Source organism: Mytilus galloprovincialis, chromosome 14 (assembly GCF_965363235.1).
Source record: "Mytilus galloprovincialis chromosome 14, xbMytGall1.hap1.1, whole genome shotgun sequence".
Classification (NCBI taxonomy): Eukaryota; Metazoa; Mollusca; class Bivalvia; order Mytilida; family Mytilidae; genus Mytilus; species Mytilus galloprovincialis.
Window position 1 is genome coordinate 8619067 of NC_134851.1, and position 14397 is coordinate 8633463.

Below are 14397 nucleotides of genomic sequence, written 5' to 3' on the forward strand. Positions count from 1 at the left end.
TCCTGTCGCGTGTGTGTATCAAAACAAAATGGCTTCAAGAAAATAGGGGAACAGATATAAAAAAAGCCAAGCTTATGAATAAAAAGTATAAAGCGGGATACATGTTATTTACTCACGCCAATGATTATCGACTTGATGGACTGCTTGGCTCAATTCTTACAATACAAAAATATACAAGTGACAATATATATATGTGTATGCAGAGAATTCATAACACAAATAGCGATTGATGAGGTGAAGGTTACTCCACTTCAATCTCATAATCCTTACAGGCGATACAAATTAATGTCAAAAACTTTGAATGAGAAAATTGTATGTACAGAACAAAAAGAGAAGCCGAACACTTAACATGGTCAGCGAATCCAGAATGGGTTTTTCCTGAATTGGTATAGGAAATTTAAAGACATTTAAAGAAAATATGTTGGGTTCAAACAGGTTATATGGCAAGCCAAACCTGCCACTTATATGACAATGTTATAAATATCACTGACAACACTATATGACAGAATTACAGCACTTAAAAACACAAAAATTATATAATAGACGTTATAACATGAAAACTTGAAAACATAAAAAGCACAGAATAAAATCGAAAATATTTATTAAACTACAGCACAGGACATCCCAAACATTGTGCTTATTTTTGGTAACTAATATATAATCTTGAAATTTATATAGCTGTTTTACAATAGTTGTCAAAATTAAAATGAAAATTAACTCGACTATACTGACAAATAAGAAATACATGTGTAGTATTTTCCATGCAGATCATCACTCGCGTTTTGTTGGTGTAATAAAGATGTAAAACTACATTTGTTCGTACACAAATAAAAAAGGAAAACGCATTTTCAAATGGCAAAAAAAGTGCTCAAAAACATCAAACGAATGGATAGCAACTGTCTTATTCCTAATTTGGTACAGGCGGTTTCGTATTTAGAAAATGTATTATCTGGTTTAACTCTACTAACACAGAATCATGTTGTTAGCCAATCTATAAAATAATTGATAGCTTATGAGACTATGGGTTTTAGACCCCATAAAGTGAGGCGAGTCAGCGATTTTAAAATTCTAATAAAACAAAATTTGATTATTTAGGTAAAAACAAAGGTAAAAGCGAGCGATTATAATTATCAGGTTTGGAACAACATTTCAAATGATGAGTTCCCCCGCAATGTAATAACACTTTTTTATGAGGGGAACATTTCAAGTAATCAAGCTTATTACATTTGACAACAAAGAAAAAGAAATGATTGACAGCTTGAAATACATTGTACTGGGCATAGGTACCACACCCAATGCAAGTACCGACTCAAAGAATGGATTAAAAATAACAAAAGCAACTTACTATAAGTTCAAAAAATATGGACAAAAAACCAATACAGTAGAAACAACATAATGAAAATGAACAAAATCAATGTAATATATGTGTTGTTATATGTTGGCAGAATGTTGGAAGATAAACAACAGAAAAGATTTTCGAATGACCTTGACGTGGACACCACCAAAAAAGAGAGTTGTAGGAAGACCTCATGAAACTTGAAGACAAAAAGTAGACAAGGAAAGAACAGAATTCGAATAGAGAAAACTTGGTTGAAGCCCAACAAGGAGCTGCAGACAGACTCAGAGTTCTTCAAATAATATAAATATGTGCCTCTTGTACTGAAAAGGTGTTTTTACAAAACAAAAAAAATCTCCTGTTACCGCTATGTGTGGCATATGGAAGATTTGCATAAGCACCATATGCGACAAATGACGCTAACAAGCAGGAGTTGTAAGTACATTTTAAGTGATATGCAGATGTGTTGTTGTTGTAAAAACACCTTTTAAGTACAAAAGGCAGAAACTATACATCTATTTTGTATTATATGGTCAAACATCTCGATAAATTTGATAATATTCCTAGACTTCAGCACGAAAACCAACGATCTTATCTATATACAAACGGATAAATACCGATGAACCACACCAACAAACAACAACTAAAGAACTACAGAAGCCTGAATCACAACAGGCGCATAGGCATGCAGTGGTTTCGGATAGTTTAGTTTATATCAATTCTCCTGCAGAATTTCTGCGTACTTAATTCTAACAACAAAATTTTTAAGGGGAATGTAAGTGAAAAGGGATGGGGGCGAGATGTGAGTATGCCAGGATCGAAAAACATAAAACAGAGTCGGAAAAACTCGATTACTTTTCCTGATGCGGGAAATGGGATTATTCTGAACAAAATATTTTATTTCCGTTTAGAAACATTATGTGCGGCCGGATTGTCGAACATGGAATTAAATTTAGATTGCCTAATAGTGACCAAAATAAGCCATGTATAAGCCATCTTAGGGTGACCGTAAGCCCTTCAACACGAGCAAACGCAATACCGTATAGAAAGCTATAAACATTCATAATACGACAACGCATAAACCAGTTGAACTCTGAAACCTACGACCGTATCCATGTACAAAATAATAAACGGGGAAACACACTGTATATTCTATTTATATTGGCAACGATGTTCGAACAATAAAAAGACATAATAACATACGTCACAAACATACAATACGGCTTTCAAATATAATCATATAACCAGCCGAATTCATTGAGTATGTAAGTAAAGATAATATCTTTGTTTAGTTTGCTTGTTAGCTGAACCTATAATTCATTATAAGGTAAGGTAAACTTTCCTCATTTAAGAGTAGACTAGTCGGACAGATAACCAATCTAGCTATCTGTAGGGTGTGACTACTCCGAAAGGATGATAGTATACCTAACCTAATGACACCATGGTTAAGCTAAAAGGCCAGCAAAGCAAAGATTCTACCTTTACCTACACACCCAATGTAATGTGATGTAAGAATTATCATACATCGTGACATGATTATTGGTTGATAATGTCGATAAAACGATGGATTTTACAATTCTGTTTGCCATTACCTTACTGTTATCCAATATCACCTGATTTAGCGATAGAATGATGGATTTTACAATTATGTTTGCCATTACCTTACTTTTATCCAATATCACCTGATTTAGCGATAGAATGATGGATTTTACAATTATGTTTGTCATTAGCTTTCTTTTATCCAATATCACCTGATTTAGCGATAGAATGATGGATTTTACAATTATGTTTGCCATTACCTTACTTTTATCCAATATCACCTGATTTAGCGATAGAATGATGGATTTTACAATTCTGTTTGCCATTACCTTACTTTTATCCAATATCACCTGATTTAGCGATAGAATGATGGATTTAACAATTCTGTTTGCCATTACCTTACTTTTATCAAATATCACCTGATTTAGCGATAGAATGATGGATTTTACAATTCTGTTTGCCATTACCTTATTTTTATCCAATATCACCTGTTATAGCGATAGAAGGATGTATTTTACAATTCTATTTGCCATTACCTTACTTTTATCCAATATCACCTGATTTAGCGATAGAATGATGGATTTTACAATTCTGTTTGCCATTACCTTACTTTTATCCAATATCACCTGATTTAGCGATAGAATGATGGATTTTACAATTCTGTTTGCCATTACCTTACTTTTATCAAATATCACCTGATTTAGCGATAGAATGATGGATTTTACAATTCTGTTTGTCATTACCTTATTTTTATCCAATATCACCTGTTTTAGCGATAGAAGGATGTATTTTACAATTCTATTTGCCATTACCTTACTTTTATCCAATATCACCTGATTTAGCGATAGAATGATGGATTTTACAATTATGTTTGCCATTACCTTACTTTTATCAAATATCACCTGATTTAGCGATAGAATGATGGATTTTACAATTCTGTTTGCCATTACCTTATTTTTATCCAATATCACCTGTTTTAGCGATAGAAGGATGTATTATACAATTCTATTTGCCATTACCTTACTTTTATCCAATATCACCTGATTTAGCGATAGAATGATGGATTTTACAATTCTGTTTGCCATTACCTTACTTTTATCCAATATCACCTGATTTAGCGATAGAATGATGGATTTTACAATTCTGTTTGCCATTACCTTACTTTTATCAAATATCACCTGATTTAGCGATAGAAGGATGTATTTTACAATTCTATTTGCCATTACCTTATTTTTATCCAATATCACCTATTTTAGAGATAGACGATGGATTTTACAATCTGTTTGCCATTAGCTTACTTTTATCAAATATCACCTGATTTAGCGATAGAATGATGGATTTTACAATTCTGTTTGCCATTACCTTACTTTTATCCAATATCACCTGTTTTAGCGATAGACGATGGATTTTACAATTTGTTTGCCATTACCTTACTTTTATCCAATATCACCTGATTTAGCGATAGAATGATGGATTTTACAATTCTGTTTGCCATTACCTTACTTTTATCCAATATCACCTGATTTAGACTAATTATAATCTACGTACTATTTAAATAGATTTTTTTCAACGTATTTCTAATTGATGCTTACAGTTGAATGAATGTCTCTCAATTCAGTTTTTGAAACAGAATAATTACGGAATAAAAGCAAGTCATTTGATGATACAACGAAGTGAATTCAAGTATTGTTTGAGATTTGTATTATGGAAAAGCTGATGGAAATGGTATTAACATTTTCAGTTTTGATCGCTACTGTATTACTACAAGGTCAATATCATAGCTTTTCGAATTTAATTTTGTGATAGACATTTGTTTTTGCCATTTTTTTTATTAGAAAAACTGTTGGTTTATCTTACATTTGACAAACTCAAATGATTTATGTACAGGGATCAGCAGGAACGGCACCATTAACCTCATTTTGATATGGTGTTGCTTTTTTTTTTTATCTTTTCCACTCCCTGTGTCAAATAAAAAGTGTTGTTTGGGTTTTGTTTTTTGCCATTTATTTCCTATATGAATATTGTTTGTGTATATAACAAATTTAAATTCAATAATTCATTTCATGAGTACAAGAAGCAGTAGAAAAACTATTGAAAAAGGATAAAATAATATGATACTAATTATAGTTATTTTTTTTATGATTATTCCACATTTTAATTAGTGTTGTCAACGGTTAACCGGTTAACCGTTTGAACGACCAAATACCGAATACCAAATACGCTAACAGGTTAACCGGATATTTTTTCACCTTTGATAGATTTTAAATAATTTGTATTGAAATCATTTATTAATTATGTTTTCTTTGAAAATTGTCGTCTTGGTAATTAATTTGACAGATCAATTGTCCAGTATATTGATTGCTATTGCTTATCCAAAAATATATAATTAATTAGAACTTGTCTCTCCGCTCGGGGGAAGATATTTAGGAAACATAATTTATATATAAATGATTTTTTAACAAAAACTTTAAATCAGTAATTCGATTAAATTTTACGATTTACTTCATTATTTCGTTTTTGAACTCAAAAATTGTGATATGCAAACCAGTGTAAATGTAATCGATGTATACTTGATAGTACGAGTAACGTGCTAAATCATTTTAAATTGAAACATTATTTTCGGAGACAAAACAAGCCAAAGTGAATGAAACATCAGTTTCAGACAATATTAAATTCTTCGAGATCAAGATTTTTTTTTTTTTTTCAATCTGAAATTAGTACAAACGCCACTGTGTATACAGTGTATTTGATTATTAAAAGTTAAAATTCGCCAGGAATCTTCATAGACAATCCTTACAACACCAAAGGACAAACTTCAATTCATCGTATTATAAAAGCGTAAATGTATGACTTGGATAGAAGGTTGCCACATTGACACTCATACCACATCTTCTTATATTTATTTGTAGGGTACTATAGATAAGGCTATCAAACATCAACTTAAACTACCAGTTGAGCGGTTAATCGGTCGAACGATTATCCGAGTAACCGGTTAGACAAAAGTGTACGATTTGAGAACAGAGAACACTAATTTTAAGACATGTACAACGGGACAAATAACGCAGGTTAGCCCCATTATCAATGTCTTTCTAATTTAATTTGACTATTCATTTCCTTCTTGTGTTCTTTATTAATGTCCTGTCTTTGAAACGTTTTAAATTATTTAGAAAAAAGTTGATCCATGTTTCCACATTTTTCAATGAGAGGCAAATCAATATAGATGTTAACATACATGATTATTACAAAATTACCGGTTCATCTACGTGGAAGAAGAATACCAAACAAATATGTGTACGTTTAAAAAATAAGGCAAAACAATATACATTTACAAGTTGATCCTGTAAGAGCAACCTCGGCGATAGTTTAGTAATGTGACTTAGTTATTACGATTAATAGAAAATATTTGTCAACAATTACCTCGTTTTACATAAAGAAGAAAAATCCATACAATGATTTTGCAACTTCGTAAAGACATACATAGATTAATTGAAATATTACTGTTTATAACGCAATAATATTTGCATTAGCCTATATGTAATATTGGTTTTGCTATTTGATTGAGGGCTTTCCGTTTTGAATTTTCCTCTGAGTTTAGTGTATTTGTGATTTTACTTTATACATACGCTACATGTACAACAAAGAAACACGCTGGCATGAAAATCAAACGTCTTGAAATGTTCAATTGAATCTAGTGTCAAAGTCTTTTCTAAGCATCTATATTATATATACAATATTTTTACATGCATGTTGTTTAACTTAACTAAATACTCAAGCCTACAACCAGGATATACAATTTCAATGCCCCACTTCTTTGACGACATGACAACTTGACAGGAAATATATTTATGAATATGAATATGAAATGAATTCATAGTGTCTATTTTGATCTTAGGCTTATAACATTAGTTTTATTGATAAACATCCTTTTATGCTTTGAAAGAAAAAAATTACAATATATTCTGAAAAATTGACTTGAAAATATTCTTTTTCAACTGATAAAAGTAGATTAAAAACATATCTTTTGTAACGGACAAGTTAAACGTGTATCGATGCCAGCTATTCAATAGAAAGGAACTGAACTAAATATACAGAATCAAGCATACGATTCCAACTTATCAGTACAAATATAGTTCAGAAAATAATTTTGTCTGCAGATATGCAATGTTGTACATTGTAGTTCCTAATATATTGAATATTATTATACAAATGTCTTTCAACGGCCTTTTTTAATCCTTTTTTATACTATTTTTTTGTCAATCCGGAAAAGCGCTTCGGACGCATACAATTATTGAACGTGTTGTTTTCAATATTTTATAACAATATACAATATAGCTGATACTTTTGGTACGTAATCGGGACCAAAGTCGTTTTTTGTCCAACAAATAGATGTAATGATCTCGTTCCAAGAATAACATTCAAAAATATCACAGTCTTTAGAGGACTTTTTTTGGTTTTAGTTTTTGGTTATTTTAACTTTGTATACCTCCTTAATAACATTTCGACCACGTGTAAATGAAAAACCATAAATTGTACTATTTTTATTCATAACGCTATACCATTGGCCAGTGGTCTTTACCAGGATATACCATTCGTAAGCATACATCATGTACATGTTTGTTCAAACTGTTTCTGTACGTACATGTAGGCCGAAAAGATAGTAGTTTAACTTTTTAGAATGTCTTTTCACGACGTATATATATTCAATATATAGACATACAATTTTTCTAATTGATATTAAGTCGAAACTTCAGCACCCGGATATTAAATTGCAATACAATATGTATTGAATGACGTAATAGTAGGACATATTAGACAATCTGGAAAAATAAAGGCAATAGTAGTATACCGCTGTTCAAACTCATAAATACATAGACAAAAAACAAAATCGGGGTAACAAACTAAAACTGAGGGAAACGCATTACATATAAGAGGAGAACAACGACACAACACTACAATGTAACACACACAGAAACGGACCAAGCATCAGACAAAATCCCACGAGAATAACAAATATAACATCAAAACCAAATACATGAATTTGGGATAGACAAGTACCGTGACACGTCTTATCGCAATGTGAATTTACACTAAAAAATAAAAGAAAACAAACGGCACAACGTTAAAATGTAACACACACAGAAACTATAATATAACAATGGCCATATTCCTGACTTGGTACAGGACATTTTTAAAGGAAAAAATGGCGGGTTGAACCCGGTTTTGTGGCATGCCAAACCTCCCCCTTTATAGCCATGTGAAATATAACATTAAAATGACAACTCAACAACACAGAACTACAATATAAATAAATTGGAGAATACAATTGACAAAGAAACACACGAACAACAGCCAACAAGTTGATAATTTTAACACGCCAGAAGTGCATTTTATCCACACAAGATCTACTAGTGATGCCCAGATACAAAAGTTTGAAAGCAGAAACAAGCACAAAGTCGAACAGAATCGAGGACCAAAAGATTAAAAAAGTTGTGCCAAAAACGGCCAAAAAGTCATTCAAAAATATTCATTGACACCTTCTAAACATTGATCCTTGGTAAAAAATAATACCAGTGCAAGTCATAAATGAGAAAGAGACCCGATTAATTGAATTTGAACCGTATTGCGTCAATATAATGATTCGAATACAAGATACAAGTTCAATATCGTTCATAATGCTGATGTTTCATGGTGTAATTGTAAACAAATAACAAGTTTTGTATACTTTATGATAAGTTATGAGTTATAAATGAGAAGCAACTGAAATTCCAAAGTAATTCACTGAGTCTATATTATCAGTTCGTTTTCGACTGTTTAGTACGAATTCATTTTGGTATATTGCTGCATTAGGTAAATTTTCTTTGTGGCCAATTTTTTGGAAGAACTAAACATATGTCGTAACTTTTCTTATGAAATTGTTTCATATTTTTCATATCCAAGCCTCGATAGCCACCTAAACAAAAGAGGTGTTTTCTTCTTTGCAATTTTTTATTCATAAATTAGGTCGATAGTTTTCTCGTTTAAATCATTTTCTAGCATCGTATAGATATTACGATAAATCTTGTATCAGTCCAATCTCGTCGACACACCTCATAAGGTTGTTTCGTTTTTTTATTATACAGGAAAATTGTCATAAATGTAGCTTTTTTCAAAACTGTAACACATGAAAAACTCTAATAGTTGACTATTATACAATCATCATTTTGACGGCAGCACGAACACGAATACGAATGATTGAAACTGCATACAAATGAAAAGGATAGTCTTGCTGGGCTTTGTAATAAAACCCCACTTCATTATTTATTCATTCAAGTTCGATCAGCATAAGCTAATTCTGCACTCAATTTGTAAGATGTGTGTACAGGTACATGTATTCTTTTATGAAACAAACAAGGAAGTGAATATACTAGTTTAGTATCTGTACCTTTTCAATTAACCATACTCTTTTCAATTTTTTTTATTTTCTAGATTAAAATTTGCTTTGTACATTATCTGTATTTCGTCATGTGCTTTTTTTTAATTAGAGCAGAACAAAATTAACTCATTTGTTATTGCGAATCACTGATAACTTGTAAATATTTAATAACTAATTCATGATATTGCAAGAATTTTGTAAAGGAAATTCGGTGGGAATCCTATCTATAGGTTACAGTATTCATTATGATTTGTTCTCATTCTTAATGTTTTGTTCTCTCTTTCTGTTCTTATTTTTGAACATTTTATTCATCTTGTCTATGTTATTGTTTTTTCTAGTTTAAAACTCTATAGTTAACATGATTTGTATATTTATCATTAAATAAGCTTTTATTATAATCAATATTGATTAATGTAACCAAATGCATTAATGTATTTTGTATTGATTTACTATTATGTAAAGATTTCTTTTATAATATTCAAGAATTGTTTAATCTTACTTCCTCTTTGGTTTTGTAATGGAAGTCTTTAACATTGTGAACAAATCGTCCAAAAAAGTAAACAGCAACAACTCTTAGGATTTAGCAGAAAAATTACAACTCCACATTGAACTTAAATGCACAAAAATATTTGAGTTATACTACATCCCTTAACAATGCGTAAAGCATCTGTTGTTTTGAAAACGCAATTACAAAAAATTGCCCGTAATTAGTAGCCTACAGCAATTCTAGAACCAATAAAAACAGTTAACGAACTAGGGATAAAATCAATCGTATTATGTTACATGTATTATGATAAGAAGATATATCTCAAATCAGTCCAATAACATTAAAGGTACCAATTGTTCTGCACCAGATGCGCATTTCGACAATACATGTCTCTTCAGCGATGCTCGTGTAATATATGTAAAATCCAAAGCTTATATAAAAGATGAAGAGCAATCTCATCGACAAACTTCCGAAGGTTGGTTCTGTTTTTTTAATGTGCAGCAAAATTGTCATAAATGTAGTTTTTTCAAAAATGTAACACATTAGAAATTTGTATAGTTAACTATATATAATACATTTATTATCTTGACAGCAGCACCTATCATAACATAATTCTTTGATTGTTTGAATTAGTCTCCGTAACTATAAAATGCATAATAAACATTAATGTGTATTATTCCTTTTAAATCAATGAAGTTTATTATGTTTATCAAGCCAAAATAATCTTATTTGACAGATTTTAAAGTTGTTATTTCAATGCAAAAGCATGTCCCTAATATTTGTTTTTAATTTGAAATATGTAATTTTATTTTGAAATAGCCTTTTCAGTGTTTGTCATGCTTATTGTATTCTGTTCGAATACGAATAATCAGTTTTTATATGTAGAATTGTATAAGTTAAATGCTTATATTTATATAGCTTGTGTGATTACTTTAGATTTATATCTGCTTATATAACATTTTTTCAATAAATGAAACTGATCGCTTATTTTAGTTTTCTTTTTATTCCTCATTTATTTCAATATATTTGTGTATTGTATTTGAAGTTTATATTGCTTATTTGTTAACAAGGTTTTGGTATCTTACGATTATTTTTTTTTTATAAAAAGTACTAGACGTTCTTTGTCATACCCCTGGTTCATCAACTGTCAACTCAGACACTGATTACGTTAAACAGACTGAGTAGCAGCGGCAAGCTCTTGAATAACGAATACGTTGAGAAAAGTATATTCAATATATGGGTGAAGTTTGTTTATTGCTACAATGGTGGTGAAAATAAAAAAAAAAAAAATACATATTTTTAATAAACAACTTCATTAAATTTGTATGACATTACATGTATAAAACCATAGGATCTCGAATATTCAACAGATATTTAAAAAAAAAAAGAGAAGCACATATTCTTAACGTAGCATTTATATTTAGGGTCCTTTAATAATAATGTATGACTGGTGTTGTTTGTGTGTTTTCATGTTATCAATCTATACTTATATATTAGCATCCTTTTAATCTATAAAAAATGAAATTAACTTAATTCAGACTTTACTTTTGAAAAAGGCCTTCTTTTGCAGTTGAATTATACAGTTGAGGCTATTACTTGTTCATCCTTTCCCATTTCAAGGACAAGTTTTCCCTTTATGCGTTGTATCGCCGTTTACATAACTTAAATTGCAGTAAGAGATTTATTTAATTTCTAACCGACATAAGGAAATATCTGTTCCAAGTCAGGAATATAATAGTTGCTATATAATCGTTTAATGTTTTTTGTGCTTTTGATTTTGTGGGACATTCCTTTTCCAATTTTCTACAGAGTTCAGTATTTTTGTGATTGAATTTTTTACAACTGAGGAGATACTTTCAGCTTCCCTATTGTGAAATTTCTAGATAGCAACATTTTAACAGCGTATGCCTACGCAGAATATATTTCCCGGATGTTATGACGTGCCGGAGCTTTTATTTCGTAGCCTTATTTCTTTGACAGAGGGTTGCTGCTCACAAGAAAACTAGTCAGTCCAATTGTGGTGAAGTTGAAATCACCTCTTCTGTAATTTAACAGACACACGCATGCATTTTGTGGTCGTTATAGTCATTGTCATGGTGACAATGGGTATTTTCCATTCATCGGACCTACAATTGCGGCCCCTTCTTTATTATATGACCCATCGAATTAGATTGATCACCGGGTTAAAACTACCATGATCAAAATGACACAGCAGGATAATGAGCAAGATCTGCTAACCCTTCAGAGGCACCTGTGATCACCCAATGGTTGTGGGTTATGAAAAAAAGGAAGCTGCGGTATGATAGCCAATGAGATAACTCTCCACAAGATACCCAAAATGACACAGAAATTAACAACTATTGCTCACCGTACGTTTCATCAATGAGCCAAGCCCATGATGCAAAGTGAGCTATAAAATGCCCCGAAATGACAACGTAAAAGAATTCAAAAGAGAAAACTAACGATCTAATTGATGTATGCAAAATGAACGAAAAACAACAAATATAAAACACATTAACAAACGACAACCACTAAATTACAGGTTCCTGATTTGGGAAAGGCGAATAGGCATATACATAGAGAATGTGGTGGGATAAAACATGTTAGAGTGATCCCAACCATGCCCCTAAGCTGAGACAGTGGTATAACAGTACAACATTAGAACGGGCTATAAAAATCAGTTAAAAAAGGCTTAACTCGTCAGATAGAAAAAAAAAACAAGTGAACGTGGACGGGTACTTGTACATTCCTACAACGAAAAAGGACACTAGGTACAGATATGAGAAGTTAACTGACGTCAGCTATTTCAAAGCCTCTAACAACTAATAAATAAATCATGCATCTAAGACTAGAATATCAATTTGTACACATCCAACATCCAATTGATTTCGTGTAAAGACGTCATAAACAGTTAGAGAAAACATGACCTTGTGCAATGCCAATTAACAGCTATCGACAGATTGTAGATCTATAATTGTGTATATGTATGTAACATACAAACAATATTTAGTTAGCTTTCAATTTACTGTTAACAAAATCAAAATTCATACCAACAAAACAAGTATTCAATGATCTTATTTCAGTGTTGAATTGGTAACCTTCGAGGATAAGTTTGTTTACAATTTTTTTTCCTGCTGTTAATTAAGATATGTTCCGTATTTGTTCAGACTTTTCACTTGTTAATGTTGTTGTTTTAAAACTTCAAAACCAAGCTGGTTTTAGTTAAATAGTGCCTAATGTATCGTGGTAAATCAGACTGACCACTGATAAAAAGACTAGAAACGACTTATTAATAGCTTGATCAGACCTTCAGGTGATGCAAACATGATTATTCCAGTTTTAGAAGAAATACATTTACAGTTTATTCTTTCTTGTGTGAGTCTTTTCCTTGAATTTCGGAATCTTGGTATTCTCTTACAATATTTAATTACACATTATTAGATATAGTATCACTTATCTCGTGTTGATCACATACACAAAAACAGAACTTTTAGTAAAAAAGGCATGTAACATTAAGCTAAAATTAAGTAAAATATACTTTATTCAACACAAATATTGGACATAGTTATAGTCAATTATACTGAGTATTCCCTAGAGATTCTGAGATGTAATCATGTCGAACAAACAACAGAAAACATGGGTGGCAAGTCATAATAAAACGAACAAGGCACATATCCTCATACAGCTTCGGCTGTGAAATGTGCCTTCTATTTACCATTTATACCACCTCCTTCTCGATTTTGTGGCAGATACATATTTATAACTTCCAGTGTTAGAGTTTGATTTTTCTGCAATATCATATAATTTTCTTGTTGCCAGTTACCACAGCAATGAATTTGTTATGAAATCCTGTACACATTTTACTTGCTGACATTATGCGAGGGCACGTCAAATTGTGTTACAATAACTTAATATAACTTGCGTCCGTTCATCGTTGACCCACCTCCCTCTTGGTACTGTGTCATGTGATAGACACATACATATTTATAACATACAGTGTGAGAGTGTGAATGGCTGTAAGTCTTCAGTAAAGTTATTGATTCTAGAAAATGTATTTGTTATGGAATCATGTACACAGATAACCTGCTGACATAATTTAAGACAAGGTCACACTGTGTAGCAATGTTGACTTTATCAATTTTGATAAATATTCTACAGCACTGATTGTATATAAACATGTATTAGGTCCGAGACCACAATTGTCGTCCCTTGACGAATATAGTCCCTAGTGTTGACAGTGGGTTACTTGCCATTAATTTGTATACCCCTTCAAAATTTATTTCTCCATGTTTAATGCCTAAAATTGCAAGTAGGGGGGTAAAATTACACTGTAAAAAAATTTGGGTCCAGAATTTTAAAGAAAAGAAGTAATTTGATACAGCTGAAAAAGGTTAAAATTTAAAACTTCGGAAGCTGTCAAAAGATTTCAAGACGCCCCAAACATAAAATTGTCCATATTCTGAGTTAGAGTCGATGAAGTTTTCTTTAATTTTGCCGTAATTTGTCCCAAAAGTAGTACAACACACTGTAGAAATTTTTTTTGAGAAAGCGCATGTGGGATTTTTTTCAATTTTCATTTATGTTCTTAAAGAAATGCACTACGAAATAATTGTGGTCTCGGAC